General features: G+C 33.2%; 1 non-coding gene across 1 annotated transcript; it reads right to left on the reverse strand.

The window, feature by feature from the left end:
- Positions 1–3,877: 3,877 nt before the first annotated feature.
- Positions 3,878–4,032, reverse strand: LOC111737331. The gene has a single exon (XR_002779414.1). It is a non-coding gene; the product is annotated as a small nucleolar RNA SNORA62/SNORA6 family (small nucleolar RNA).
- Positions 4,033–13,823: the final 9,791 nt, after the last annotated feature.

Below are 13,823 nucleotides of genomic sequence, written 5' to 3' on the forward strand. Positions count from 1 at the left end.
TTGTCTATACAGGCTCATCTACCATCTTTATCCTCAAAGTTAAACTAAATTGAGTATGGTTCCCTGTGCTCTCTCATGCTCATTTTCAGTAACAAGACTAGAGAAACAATAATAGAGTCTCTTTTCCCTCTAGGGACACTCAACAATGATGTTATGTCAGTTCATGTTAGTTAAGTATTTATTATGTACCAGGTCATAAGCTAAGCACTTTACATATATTGCCCCCATTTAATACTTACGATTGCCTTAAAAAGTAGGTACCATTAATTCTCCCCAATATTTGAAATGGAGAAATTAAGATTAGAGAGAATATCTTCCCTAAAACCACAGTGACAATTTGTGGAGGCACCCCAACAGGTTTTCCTGACTCTACGATTCTTTCCTAACCACTATGCTCTACATTGCTTTTTATATTACTGCGTTTTTACACCCAGCACTAAAGATAGTATTTGGTCGTAAAGTGGACCTGTTTAGTTGACCACACAGTTTAAATTCACCAAATGGCTACACAAACTTCTATTTGCTTTAATATGGTTCAAAAACTACTAGTGTGATCACGTTTTTATTTATAATAGTTTAGGCAACTCTTTATACTAAATATTCCATATTAAAACTTTTCTGATTATAGATGTTTTCTGTAAACTAAATTTAGCTGAGATGATCAATATTTTCTTCAAAGCAAATAACACTTTTGTGAGATAAATATATATAGGCACATATCTGCAATACTTTTTAATCTTTTATATCAAAGGTAGAAAGGAATGCATAGGGATTAGATTAATATTGGATATTTTCAGTTATTTATCACTGGAATTTTGTTTAAGTGCTTTATTTCTCCAATAAAAGAGAGCTATGAAAGTGTTGATCAGTAAATTGTAAATAGATTTTTCAAAAAGAGAGAAAACCATATTTTGATTTTATCTTACATTTTACATGAATACAAAATAACTCTTTACAAGGAGAATAACCATTTTGTGAATTTTTTCCCTAAGAAAACATGAACATTATTAATGATTTTTCTGTTTTTTTCCCTCAGACTTAGAATACCAATAAATTAAATTGAATTAGAGAATTTAATTGTTAAAAAAATAATTTTAGCTTTGTACTTGCCACTAAATTTTGCTGTGACCTTAAAGCTGAGCTTAAAAATTGTCTATTAATTTCTTAAAACCACAGAATTTAGAATATTTTTTGAATAATTTTTAACTTAGAGCTCAGTTGATTATTAGGTTGTCTCAAAGTCTAACAATTTGCTTTAGCTCAGTGTTCTCAACCCTATCTATATGAATATTAGAACTCTTGAGGAGCATTAAAAATGTGGGTACCCCAACTCTGTAAATATATTTGATATCATTTTAAATAGTTGAATTTTATAACATGTGAATTATATCTCAATAGAAAAAAAATTTTTTAATGTTTGTGCCAACGCCTCACTCTGGACTAATTAAATCGGAATCATTACAGGAAAGGTCAAGGCACTTAAGTGATTCTGACGTGTGGCTAGGGGCTAACACCACTGCTTTAGCTTGTCCTACTTAGTTAAAAAACAGTAGTTAACATTAATCATTTTTAGCATTTATTCTGGCAAATGAAGTGTCTAAAAGCAAAATAGTTTCAATCTCTAACTCTGTTTAGGTTGACTACAAGTCTTCAAAATTGAAGATATAAGGGTAAAGTTCTTTTGAAATAACAGAAAACAACCTAGTTGCTTTTAACTAACTTCAATGTGATACAGGAATATGCTCATTTCAGACTAGAAGGCAGAACTATATTGAGAACCAGAGACTACTTCTGGAGAGGGGTTAGGAAAGTAGGGTGATGGTTACTTCCACTTAGTGCAGAGGATCAGCAAAATATACCAAAAGGATCTAGACTGGACTGGCAAGTTAAACTTCTCTGCAGATGTAGATGACACAGATTTTTCAATGATCCAGCACAGTCACCCTGGTCATTATGCTGAGAATGTGGCAGATCATGTTCGTGCCATGAGTTTACCACTGGAAAGGGAAGAGTCTCATAGTGAAATATGTCGTTTGCATGTTTCTCCTCTTCTTTCCTGGCATCGCCTACCCTGCCAGATGCCTACTGTCTTCAGAAAATACTCAATAAAACAGGACTTACCTCTAAAACAACCTGCCCAGGCCTACCCTAGCTGATGTCCCAGCTCTGGGCTTCTCTCTCCATCTATTAAAGTCCACAGTGAACATTGTGGTTGTCTCCCCTGTGTTCAGCCTCTTCTAACTATAACAGAGTGAGCACTCAGATTTGTTATTTAAGGTAATATCATTTCTTCTGACACATGATTGGCTCAAAGGTAAGTGTAAATATCCCAATTTGGTACAATTAGGTTGGAACTCAAGAGTTCTATTATTGGGGAAAAACATATTTTCTCCTTCTGGATGTGAATGAGGAAGCATGTAGCACTGTGAACTACCAACAGCTATACTGTTTGCATTAGGGAAGACTAGCTGAGAACAAAGTCAACCCATGTTGGTGGACAGAGCTGAGAAAATTGCAGAAGAGGAGATAAAGAGTCCTGATAACATTGTGAAAATTTGGACCAAACCATGCTCAAATCCTAACTGTTCCCAGAGCCTCTTCATTAGGTAAGAAGATAAGTTCCCTTTAGTATATTGTTAATTTTAAGGGGAGCTTTCTATTCCTTGCATACAAAACCATCTTAACCAATTTGGCTATCATGTATGAAATTTCTTTTAAATTGTTAATTTAGAAAATATAAGGGTCGATATAATATTTTGGCATAATAGCCACCTTCTCAAGGTATATGAACTTAAATGAGGAAATGCCTAAAACTAAAGAAATTCATTAAAAAAAAATAACAAAGTGAATGGCCTTCAGACTATTACGGTTGAGATTTCAGATTAAGAGATCTTCTCAAATCAAAACACTCCTAAGGAGGATCGTCTAGACTCTATTTATTGTCTAGCAAAATCTGCCTTCTTTTTAACTGTTTCTGTTACTTCTTTAATGATGCCTACTTTTCCAACTACCATCATTACCCTGATCATCACCAATCTCTCTCTCAATCTATCCACTTCTCTCTCCTTATTATGCTTTTTCTTTTTTATCCTCACCCTCACTGTTGCTCCAAGACCAGATTAATTTAAGCCTTTACTTTTAGCTGCCGAATACCATTCCTCCAGGCCACTAAATAACTAATAAATTAATCTAAGTCAATATCCTAATGGCTAGGTAGGCTTCCTCAAATTACACATTAATTTTTAACTATGCCCAGGATGTTTCTTGTTTAAAGATTATTCTTTTTATTTTTTAATGGACACACTTTTAGAAACTGTTTCTTTTCTGTCAACCTTATTTTGATTTTGTTTAAGAGTCTGTGAAAGAACAGCTGAAGACCGCTCAATGGTCATTCCTACAGATTCAATGGCCTGAGCAGTGAGGGATGCAGACCAGTCTCCAGTGAGCACCCTGATCTTCAGTGGGGAACTGATGAACAGGCATAGAGGGCACCTGCATGCTTTCAGACTAGTCTGTGTCCTTAGCATGAGTAGAAGTGAATTTAGGAGCTGGAGCAGTCTGTTCATCCTGATATTCCTTCTTGGTCACAGCCTTTTCAGCAGTGGCCTCTCTTGCTTTTCAATCTCTTCAAGGTCTCTGTAAAAATAGAGATCAGGCATGACCTCCCATAGGTTTTCATGGGAGAAGGCGTCATGCGTGTGAACTTCCTGGGCTAGTACCCCTTTTTAAGATCTTAGAGCAGGATTCATCAAATTGGTCTGAAAATAGAAAAGACAAATAATGCTTGAGAGGCCCAAGTAGAGCAATAAATACAGAGAAAAACAGACCATTTTTAAATGCTTTCATCTCTCCTTAAAGTTCTCATATGTTCAAATAACACTTTAGCAAGGATTGCTATCGAACTCCACTCATTGGGCTAGAGACCCTTGTGGTGTTAGTAAAAAACTTGCCCTTATATGTAGCACACTACCTACACTTGTGAGTTCATTGGCCAGTTGGTGGCCTCAACTCCAAGCTCTACCAATACGCAGCTAAAGATTATTCTTAATGGTGGTAATTTGGTGGCAGAAAGGACCAAGAGAAAAAGGGGGGCAACTTTTGAGGACATCCTCAGACCATCCTGAAGAACTTGATTTGACCAGAAGATTGGACTAGGAAATTCTGGAAGAATAGGTGTACAGTTTGGAGTGAACTTGGTACTCACATGTGTAGAGGTGGGAAAATGAAAGGAAAAATAATGTATTTCTATCGAGTAGGATAGCAGGAAAAAAATTGTTCATTGGTGAAGAGAGTAGGAAAGTGGAGTATTGTTATGATCTCAGAAGATCAGCACACTCAAACTTTACAGAAATTCAACCAAAAGTTTAATTATAATTTTTATACCTAAACATAATGCAAAAAGGTAGAACAAAAGCCATGTAAAAATTAAGGTGCTAGCAGAAACCATCGCTGGTGTGATTAAACAAATACAACTGCTAAAAAAAAAAGGGAACAAATAAATTTAGAATGGGTAGGTTACTACCAATTTTTACTATTCCAGATCTCCATCCTTAGCTTTTTTTGCATATATCTTTTTCCCTGCCAGACTCTAGAATGAGTTTTATCTTTATGTTTTTTATGATGATTAAAAAAAAAAACTGTATGGATTCACTCTATGAAAAGGCCACATCCTTGAGAACACCTGCCTTTGCTGTTAACTGATTGTTATTGAGCAAGAGCAAATGACATGAAGTCAGTTACAGTAAAGTGTAAATAAAAAAGTTTATGGCAGGGTGTGTAAAGAAAAAGAAAAAAAAAAGAAAAAAATTAATCACCCAGGCAAAGCAAGAACAGATCCAAAGGTCATTTTTTTTCTTCCCTTAAATACTTCATTAGATACCCTGACTTCATTAAAAATTGTGTTTATGTTTCAAAACTCTTAACTTTTGGAGATCATAATTGATAACTTTTTGTGACTTCTAGTGAAACAATTATATTTATTCTCAAAATAAATGTGTTTACTAATATAATGAGCTTTTCTTTATGAGGAGTATGAGAAGTTATTATCAGCTGAGAACATTATAATTTCTTAAGATTTTGTGCTTATTTGCAATTGTAAGTTCTTCCAAGGACATAAAAATTTCAGTTTTCTGCACTCACCCTAAATAATATCTATGTTTAATTGAGAACAAGAGTAAATCTAAGAATTTAGCATAAGGGATAGAATTATTCTTTGATTGGCCCCTTTTCTCAACATCTTTTATACCCTATCTCATAGGACCTGATTTTCTCCGAGAATTTAGGAGACAACTTAGAATTGCAGGAAGTGTTCTACTCAATACCAATGGTCAGTATTGCAGAGGATATAAACATGAACTATGTATTTTGTATCACTGATGGTGTCAGTGGGTAGTTAGGGTGTGGTGTGGTTAGATCCACTTCAGTCTCTATTATTCATCATCACCTATCCCAAATAAGCACAAGATAGAAAGAAAAGTACTACATCTAATATTTTAAAGCACCTTCTACATATATACCCTAGGAGCACTCCACCTCCACCACTTACACCTAACAAGATTGTCACTCCTAAGGCCCTTCTACCTTGATTTTTATACTCAAGAAACATAGAGTCTAGTAAGAGAGAAAAAGCATTCAGAAAATCAGAAAATTCAGAAAAAGCTAATTTGTTTCATATAAAGAAATTTTAATAGAGAAAGTGCCTTTCCATCATTCTTGTTTTCTAATTACCATCTGGATGTCCATCTTCTGAACCTCTGTTCTGTACTCTACATCTTTTTGGCAAAATCTATTTTCTTAGAGTTTATGTGTTAAATCACAATGGTTTACGTTTTGGGCAATTTGTTATTGAAACTTAGAATCTTCCAACTAATGTCCACCTTGAGATTAATAAGCATAATATTCTAGACTTTGACTTTAATTTTTATTCTCTTTCTTTGAGTCTTAGCTATGACAATTAAGTCATCAAATTTGTAATGACTTGTAATTTCTCTTTAGTATCCATAGTATTCACATTATGAACCACCAAAATGAGTTGATCTCCATCTCTTTTCATTTACTTTCCCTGGTAGCAATTTTATTCTTTTAGAATACAATTACTATTCTTTTAAGTATTCCTTTTATAATTTTCCTCTTTAAATGAACAAACAATAAGATTGACTTTTTGGGATTGTGTGCATTTCTGCGAGTTTTAACACATGTATGAGTTCATATAACCATTTCCACAATCAGGATACAGAATAATTCTATCACACTCATTATTTTTAATTGTTTATTTTTTACTGTTGGGTTTTAAGAGTTCCTTATGTATTCTATACAAATATACTTTGTTGGATATGTGATTTGTAAGTATTTTCTTCCAGTTTTAACTTTGTCTTTTTATTCTCTTAACAGTGTCTTTTGTAGGGCAAACCTTAATTTCGATGAATTTCAATTTGTCATTCTTTTCTTTACGAATCATGCTTTTGGTGTTGATTCTATGAATTTTTTGCTTAAGCTCAGATCATGATGATTTTTCTGCTATGTTTTCTTCTTAAACTTTCACAGTTTTATGTGTTATATTTATATCTCTAATCCACTTTGACTTAATTTTGACATAGAATATAAAGTTTAGGTCAAGGTTCTTTTTTCTTAACACATGAATGTCCAATTGTTCCAATATCACGTGTTGAAAAAATTATCTTTCTCAAATTAACTTTGCAACTTTGTCAAAATCAATTGACCTTGACTGTGTGGGCCTAGTTCTGGATGCTCTATTATGTTTCATTGCTCTATATGGCTATCCTTTTGCTAAAACCATAATTTACTGATTAATGTAGTGTTACAGAAATTAGAATCAGGTAGTAAAAGTCACACAATTAAAAAAAAGGTTTTTTTGGTTATTCAAATTCCTTTGCTTTTCCATATAAATTTAGAATTGTTTGTCTATCTCTACGAAAAATTCCCACTTGAATTTTGATTTAATTTGTACATCAATTTGAGGAAAAGTCACATGTTAGCTATATTGAGTCTTCCAATCTATGAACAAGGTTTGCCTCTCAATATATTTAGGTTTTCTTTTATTTCTTTGATCAGTGTTTTGAAGTTTAGATTTATTCCTAAATATTTCACTCTTTTGGACCTATTATGAATGCTATTTTTTAAGTGAGTTTTTAATCGTTCATTGCTAGTATATACAAATATGACTAAGTTTTGAGTGTTGAACTTGGAAACCTGCAAACTTGCTGAACTCACATAGCTCTATAAATTTTTATGTTGATTCCATGAGTTTGTTTGTTTGTTTGTTTATTTACATATACAAGCATGTCATCTGTAAATAGGAACAGATTAATTCTAACTTTCCAATCTGTTGCCTTGCCTTATTGTATTGGCTAGGACTTTCAGTACAGTGTTGGATGAAAGTGGAGAGAATGGACAGTCCTGCCTTATTCTCTATCTGATGAGGAAAGCATTCATTGTTTTACCATGAATCATGATGTTAATTGTAGATTTTTGCAGATGTCTTTCATCAGGTTAAGAAAGTTTTCTTTCTATTCCTAGTTAACTGTGTAGTTTTTATTATGAAGAAAAGTTGAATTTTGTCAAATGCTTTTTTTGTTTCAATTGATACAATCATATGGATTTATTCTTTTGTCTATTAATATGGTTTGATTACATTGGTTGATTTTCAAACATTGAATGAGCCTGGCTGGATTCCCAGGACAAATTTCCCTTGGTCATTGTATATTATTCTTGTATGTTTATGAGTTTGATTTTTTTGCATTTTGTTGAATATTCATTTGTCTATATTAATGAAAGAAATTAGTTTTATTTTCTGGTGCTGTCATCGGCATCAAAGCAATGCTATATATGGCTCATTTTGGTGAATATTCCTGGTGCATTTGAGAAAAATATATAAGCTGTTTTTGTTGGGATGAATGTTCTATAAAAATCAATTAGATCCAGTTGGTTAATAGTATTGTTCAGTACTTCTAGTCTTACTATTTTTATTTTTGTCTACTTGCTCTATCAGCTATTTAGAAAGGAATGTTAAAGTTTCTAAGTAAATTGAAGATCATCTAGTTTTCCTTTTAGTTCTATTGGTTTTGGCTTTATGTATTTTAGCGTTCTAATATTAGGTATATACACATTTAGGATTTTTTAACATCTTCTTGTAAATTTACCCTTTTATTGTAAATAATGTCTCTCTTGATTCTCAATAATTTTTCTTGCTCTATAGTGTACTGTGTCTGATATTGATATAGCCACTCAGGTTTTCTTTAGATTAGTGTTTGCATGAAATATCTTTTTCCATTATTTTACACTTAACTCTCCAACATCATAATATTTAAAATAGGTTTCTTATAGACAGTATGTAGTTGAGACTTTCTTTTAAAGAGTCATTCTGATGACCTCTGTTTTTTAGTTTGTATTCTTCTACTATTTATGTTGAATAAATATTGGTATGTTTGGGATTAGGTCTGCCATTTTATTATCTGTTTTCTTTTTTATTTCCTCTATGATTTGTTCCTCTGTTTCTCTTTCATTGCTTTCTTTGGATTATTTGAATATTTTTCATTATTCCAATTTATCTATTGAGGTTTTTTATTGCCTTTTTATATAGCTTTTTTAAAAAATGGTTTCTTTAAAGATTACAACATATATATTTAAATTTTCACTTTATACTTAGAATTACTGTCCTACCAATTCATGGAGAATGTGGAACACTTCAGTAGGTTTCTTTACGTCTCCCATTTATGTTGTAGTTGTCAAATGTATTACTTCTACATCCGTTGAAAATTCCATCAAGACGATGTTTTTTGAAAGCAATAACTTTTGCTTTTGACAGGCATACATATTTGAAAGAACTTAGAGGAGAAGAATAATCAATTATATTTATCCAGCTTTTATCATTTCTGTTACTTTTCATTCTTAAGGTCTCAAATTTCCTTCTTTTATCATTTTCCTTCTGTCTGAGAAATTTCCTTTGACATTTTTAGCACATGTCTATGGTGATAAATTTCCTTACCTTTTCTTTATCTTAGAATTTCTTTTTTTCTTTTTTCTTTTCACTGGATATAGAATTCTGAGTTGATAGTTCTTTTCTTTCAGCACTCTGAAGATTCCATATCTTTCTGACTCTCATGGTTTCTTATGACAATTCTCATCTATCAAATCACTGCTACCCTAGAGGTAATGTATTGTTTTTCTCTGGTTGCTTTTGGGCCTTTTTCTTTATCTTATTGTTTAGCAGTTTGACTATGATGTATCTTGACATTGCTTTGTTTAAAATGATCATATTTGGAGTTTATTGAGCTTCTAGAATCTGTACACTTGTCTTTTGTCAAAGAAGTTTTCAGCCATTATTTCCTCAAATATTTTTTATGTTCCGTGTTCTTTCTCCTCTCCTTTTGGGACTCCGATAACACAAAACTTAGACCTTTTAAAATTGTTCTAGAGGCCCAAGGCTTTCTTCACTTTTTAATAATTTTTTTTGTCTCTGTTTAGAATAATATTTATTGATTAATTTTCAGGTTTACTAACTCACTATTCTGTCATCTCCATTTTGCTGTTGAGCCTGTCTAATGAATATTTTTTAGGTTATCAAGTATTTTAATCATACTGTTGTATTTTATTCTTTATCTCTTTTATTTCTTTGCTGAGGTTTCTCATTTGTTTCAAAAATGGTCTCTCTTAATTTTTTGAAGCATATTATAATAACTTCTTTGCAATTTTCAGTGAATAATTCCAACATTTGCATCACCAAAGCATCTATTGATTGTCTTTTTCCTTGTGAGTTGATATTTTCCTGATTCTTTATATGGTAAGTAATCTTTAATTGTATCCTGAATTAAATAACAGATTTACTCTGGGTTTTGCTTAAATCTTAAGAAGAAATTTGATATTTTTGTTTTGATTTTTCCCCTGTGGTCTGTTGTCCAAATGTTGTTTCAGTTTTAGAAGTATTTATAGTGCTATTAAGATTGCTATCATGTGAATGCCACCCTGTGGTAAGCTATTTGGAATCAGATCCATGCATGTATAGCTCTTTGGTTAGTCCAGGAGTACATGAACAACTTTATGGTTTGACTTCTTGACTTTCCTCTTCACCATGATTTCCCCAGTGCCTTCTGGCTTCCATAGTCCTCCCTTTCTGGTTCACGACACAAAAAAACTGGGCTCTAGTTTCCTTTGTCTGCCGTGTTCTTCTCATGATTGTGTCAGCATATACTGCCAAGCAATGGGAGGACAGAGAAAGAAAAAAAGCAAGTAGGATCCATTCCACACTCTTGGGATCCTAGTTCTCTTTTGATAAAGAGGGATTCCTCTCTCTCAGAGTTTTAAGTACCTCCCTGGCCACCATTTTGGGGCTAGGGCAGGAAAGAAAGGAAAAATAATAATTTAAATGATTTTAAAAGCAGGAAATTTCCTCCACTTTCTCTGACCCATAGGATTCCTCTTTCCTACAACCCCTTTCCCAGTAAGAGAGAACTTTTGTTAGAGCTATTTTGCTCCTCATATATGTACACTTTTGGTCTGGAGCTTCCCTTGAGTCTATGCCAGATGATTCTGGAATGGGAAAAAAATAGGAAAATCACTGCTGGTTTGGTGTAACTTCAAATCCTGGCCTCTTTCCTAAGGTTTCCTGCTAAAATTTACTTTTCATCATCTTCATATAGTTGCTTCTGCATTTATACTACATTTAGACAGTGTAGAAGAGTGTGCTTACACCATCTTCCTCAGAATTGCAACCTTTCTCAAGTACTCTTAATGTACAATTATAGCTTACATTTTGAGATTTTCATTGTACTCTAATAGTTCATTACACTTTACAACTAGATTTATAACTTTTAAAATAAATTTCACATGAATATTGTTTGATCCTCACAACAAGCCTAAAAGTTTGACTAAATATAGAAACTAAAGTTCAGGGATTTTCTCTGCTCACACCAGTTAAAACTTAGCAGAAAAATGAACAGAAGGCTGATCTCCTAATTCCAAGGTATATTCTTCATATCACAACTTTCTTTTAGGGTAATCTGATTCATTCTCTTACATATATCCCTCTTGATGGTACTAGCCTAGTGCAAAAATATAAATGAGTTAGGTACTGGGACTCTACAGAGATTTAGGTAGGTGCTGAAGAATCTGAGCAGAGACAATATCATATATCTTTCTATTTCTCTGCTTTTCTTTGGTCTCTTCTTTTTATCTGACATAATTTTTCTCACAACTATACAGTCAAAGATCTATTCAATCTCTGTTACTTGTATAAAACTGTTCCCATCATCACTACCTGGATTTAGCTAGAATGATGATTAAATGGTTAGTTCCAGGAAAGGGGTTCATGTTTCAGGCCTTCTCAGCTCCCCTCAGCATCGGGGTTTCATTAATTTAGAGGTAGTAGATAAAAGAAGAATGAGAGATACCCTTGTATTTAATGAGCTCTCACAAGAGAGACGAATCATGCTATTGCTTTGGCAACTCCTGGCAAATATTTAATGTCTGCTCATTATGTGCAGTGCACTGTATTAAGCACACAATATGGATAAATCTATCAAGTAGTAAAGTTATTATACCCACTCGACAAATGAAGGAACAAAAATCTCTAGAGAGGTTAAGTAACTTATTCAAGGTAATACCATATGGTAAATGGTAATTCCAGGATTTGAACCCAGATACCTAAGTATTAAGTGATTAGAACACAGATTTCCTAATGATTCCTGGGATTCTCTGCAATACTGCTTCTTTAAAGTTAAACTTTTTTCTATTTTTGTTGAAACAGGTTCATTGTTCTTGACTCTCAGCAGAGAATTTGCAAAGGGCTCCTTAAAGAAGATTTAACGTGTCAAAAACAGCCTCCTTCCCACCACACCAAAGCTTTTTGTTTCTGCAGTGTTTCTCATCTCAGCTAATGGGAGCTCCATTCTTCTAGTTGCTCAGTCCAAAAACTTTGGTGTGATCTTAGTCTCCTTTCTTTCTCTCAATTTCATTTTCAGTATTTATCCAATCCTATTGTCTATACATTTAAACTATGTCCAGAATTTGACAAGTTCTTACCATTCACACTAATTACCTGAACCAAGTCATCATCATCTCTCACCAATTTGCCACCCCAGCCCTAAAATCTTAGGAAAAACGAGTCCAATTGTGAACTGACACCTAATTTCACAATGAAAAATATTTTCAAAGGAGAGGTTATCAGCACTTGAATTTTTTTGTTCCACTTTGCAATACTAACTAAAGTTGGCTCTTTCTTATTCCTTTATGTCTGACTACAAAAAATCTTGGAGATTGATTTATTAATAAATCATATATACAACAATTATTTATCACTATTTTTGCTCCTTCAAGAGCACAGAAAGAAATATTGTTGCATCAAAATCTATTTTTTTTGATAAGTATCTCAGTGAATGTCTAAGGATCTGTAAGTTAGGAAACCTGTGATTTGGCTTGGAGTCAAATAAAATGTCAAGCTTCATGTGAGAAAACTCTGGGTCAATGTTGTCTGTAACTGCAAGGAAATATAGCCATATCATTTAATTTAATGACCTTCAACTAAGTTATCTTTAGAGAGCTAAATCACAAAAGAGTACTGATAGTAGCTTAATTCATGTTAGCCCTAATTTTCAGAAATCTCCAGTACACTTTTATAAATAAACTTTTCCCTAGTAAAGCACTCTGCCATTTTTAATTTCCCCTCAAAAACTGTGGTGGTAGTTAATGTACTCCAGATCATCTGGGTTCTATTCCATAGTGGGCTTGTACTTTCTGACCTCTCTGAGGTTGAATGGGCCTTTGTAAATAGTTCTGGCCAATGAATTATGAGCAGAAGTGATATGTCATTTCCAAGTGGATGGTATGATTGCCTTCAGATACTTCTTTTTCTCTGTATTTGGTTATTAGCAATGTTTGAGATAATGGCTACTGTGTCATTCTGGACTCCTAAATGATCACAAGCTAATCCCTAGCTTACCTGTTATGGTTTTGTATTATGAACAAGAAATAAACTTTTGTTGCTTAGGTCACTGAGATTTTGGTCTTGTTTGTTATCATAGCATAACCTGGCCTAACCTGACTGATATATTTGTGTTATCTTATATGATTCTTGTGTGTTATCTTAGAATATATAGGTTACATGATTCTCACAATAACCCCTGAGGTAGGAAGCTCAGGTTTAATTGTTCTTTCCTCTTTTAGAGATAAGAATACTGAAGCTCAGAGAGGTAAATACTTTGCCCTAGGTACATAGAATTAATAAATGAAAACAACTAGAAATAAACTTAAATTTATTGACTTCATAGCGACTGCTTTTTACAAAAGATATTACTCTAAACATGAAATCTTCTACTTCTAATTATTTTTTTAAACTTTTTAAAAATTAAGTTTATTGTTTAATACAATTATGTAATTTTCAGGTGTACATTATCATTCAACATCTGTGTATTCTATTGTGTGTTTACCAACCAAAGTCCAATTTCTTTCAGCTATCATATATTTGATCCCCTTTACTCACTTCACCCTCCCTCTACCCACCTATATTTGACCCCCTTTACCCCGTCTACGTCTCCTCCCCCCACCCCCTACCCTCTGGTAACCATTAGTCTATAGTTCATGTCCATGAGTCTCTGTTTGTCCTGTTCATTTGTTGCTTTTAGGTTTATATCCAACATATATGATACCATGTGATTTTCAAATTATTCTGTCTGACTTATTTCGCTTAGCATGATTATCTCGAGGTCCATCTATGTTGTCATAAATGGCAGTATTTCATCTCTTCTTCTGGCTGAGTAATATTCTACTGTATATACGTACCACAGTTTCTTTATCCAATCATCTATTGTAAG

Source organism: Pteropus vampyrus, unplaced genomic scaffold (assembly GCF_000151845.1).
Source record: "Pteropus vampyrus isolate Shadow unplaced genomic scaffold, Pvam_2.0 Scaffold25, whole genome shotgun sequence".
Taxonomy (NCBI): domain Eukaryota; kingdom Metazoa; phylum Chordata; class Mammalia; order Chiroptera; family Pteropodidae; genus Pteropus; species Pteropus vampyrus.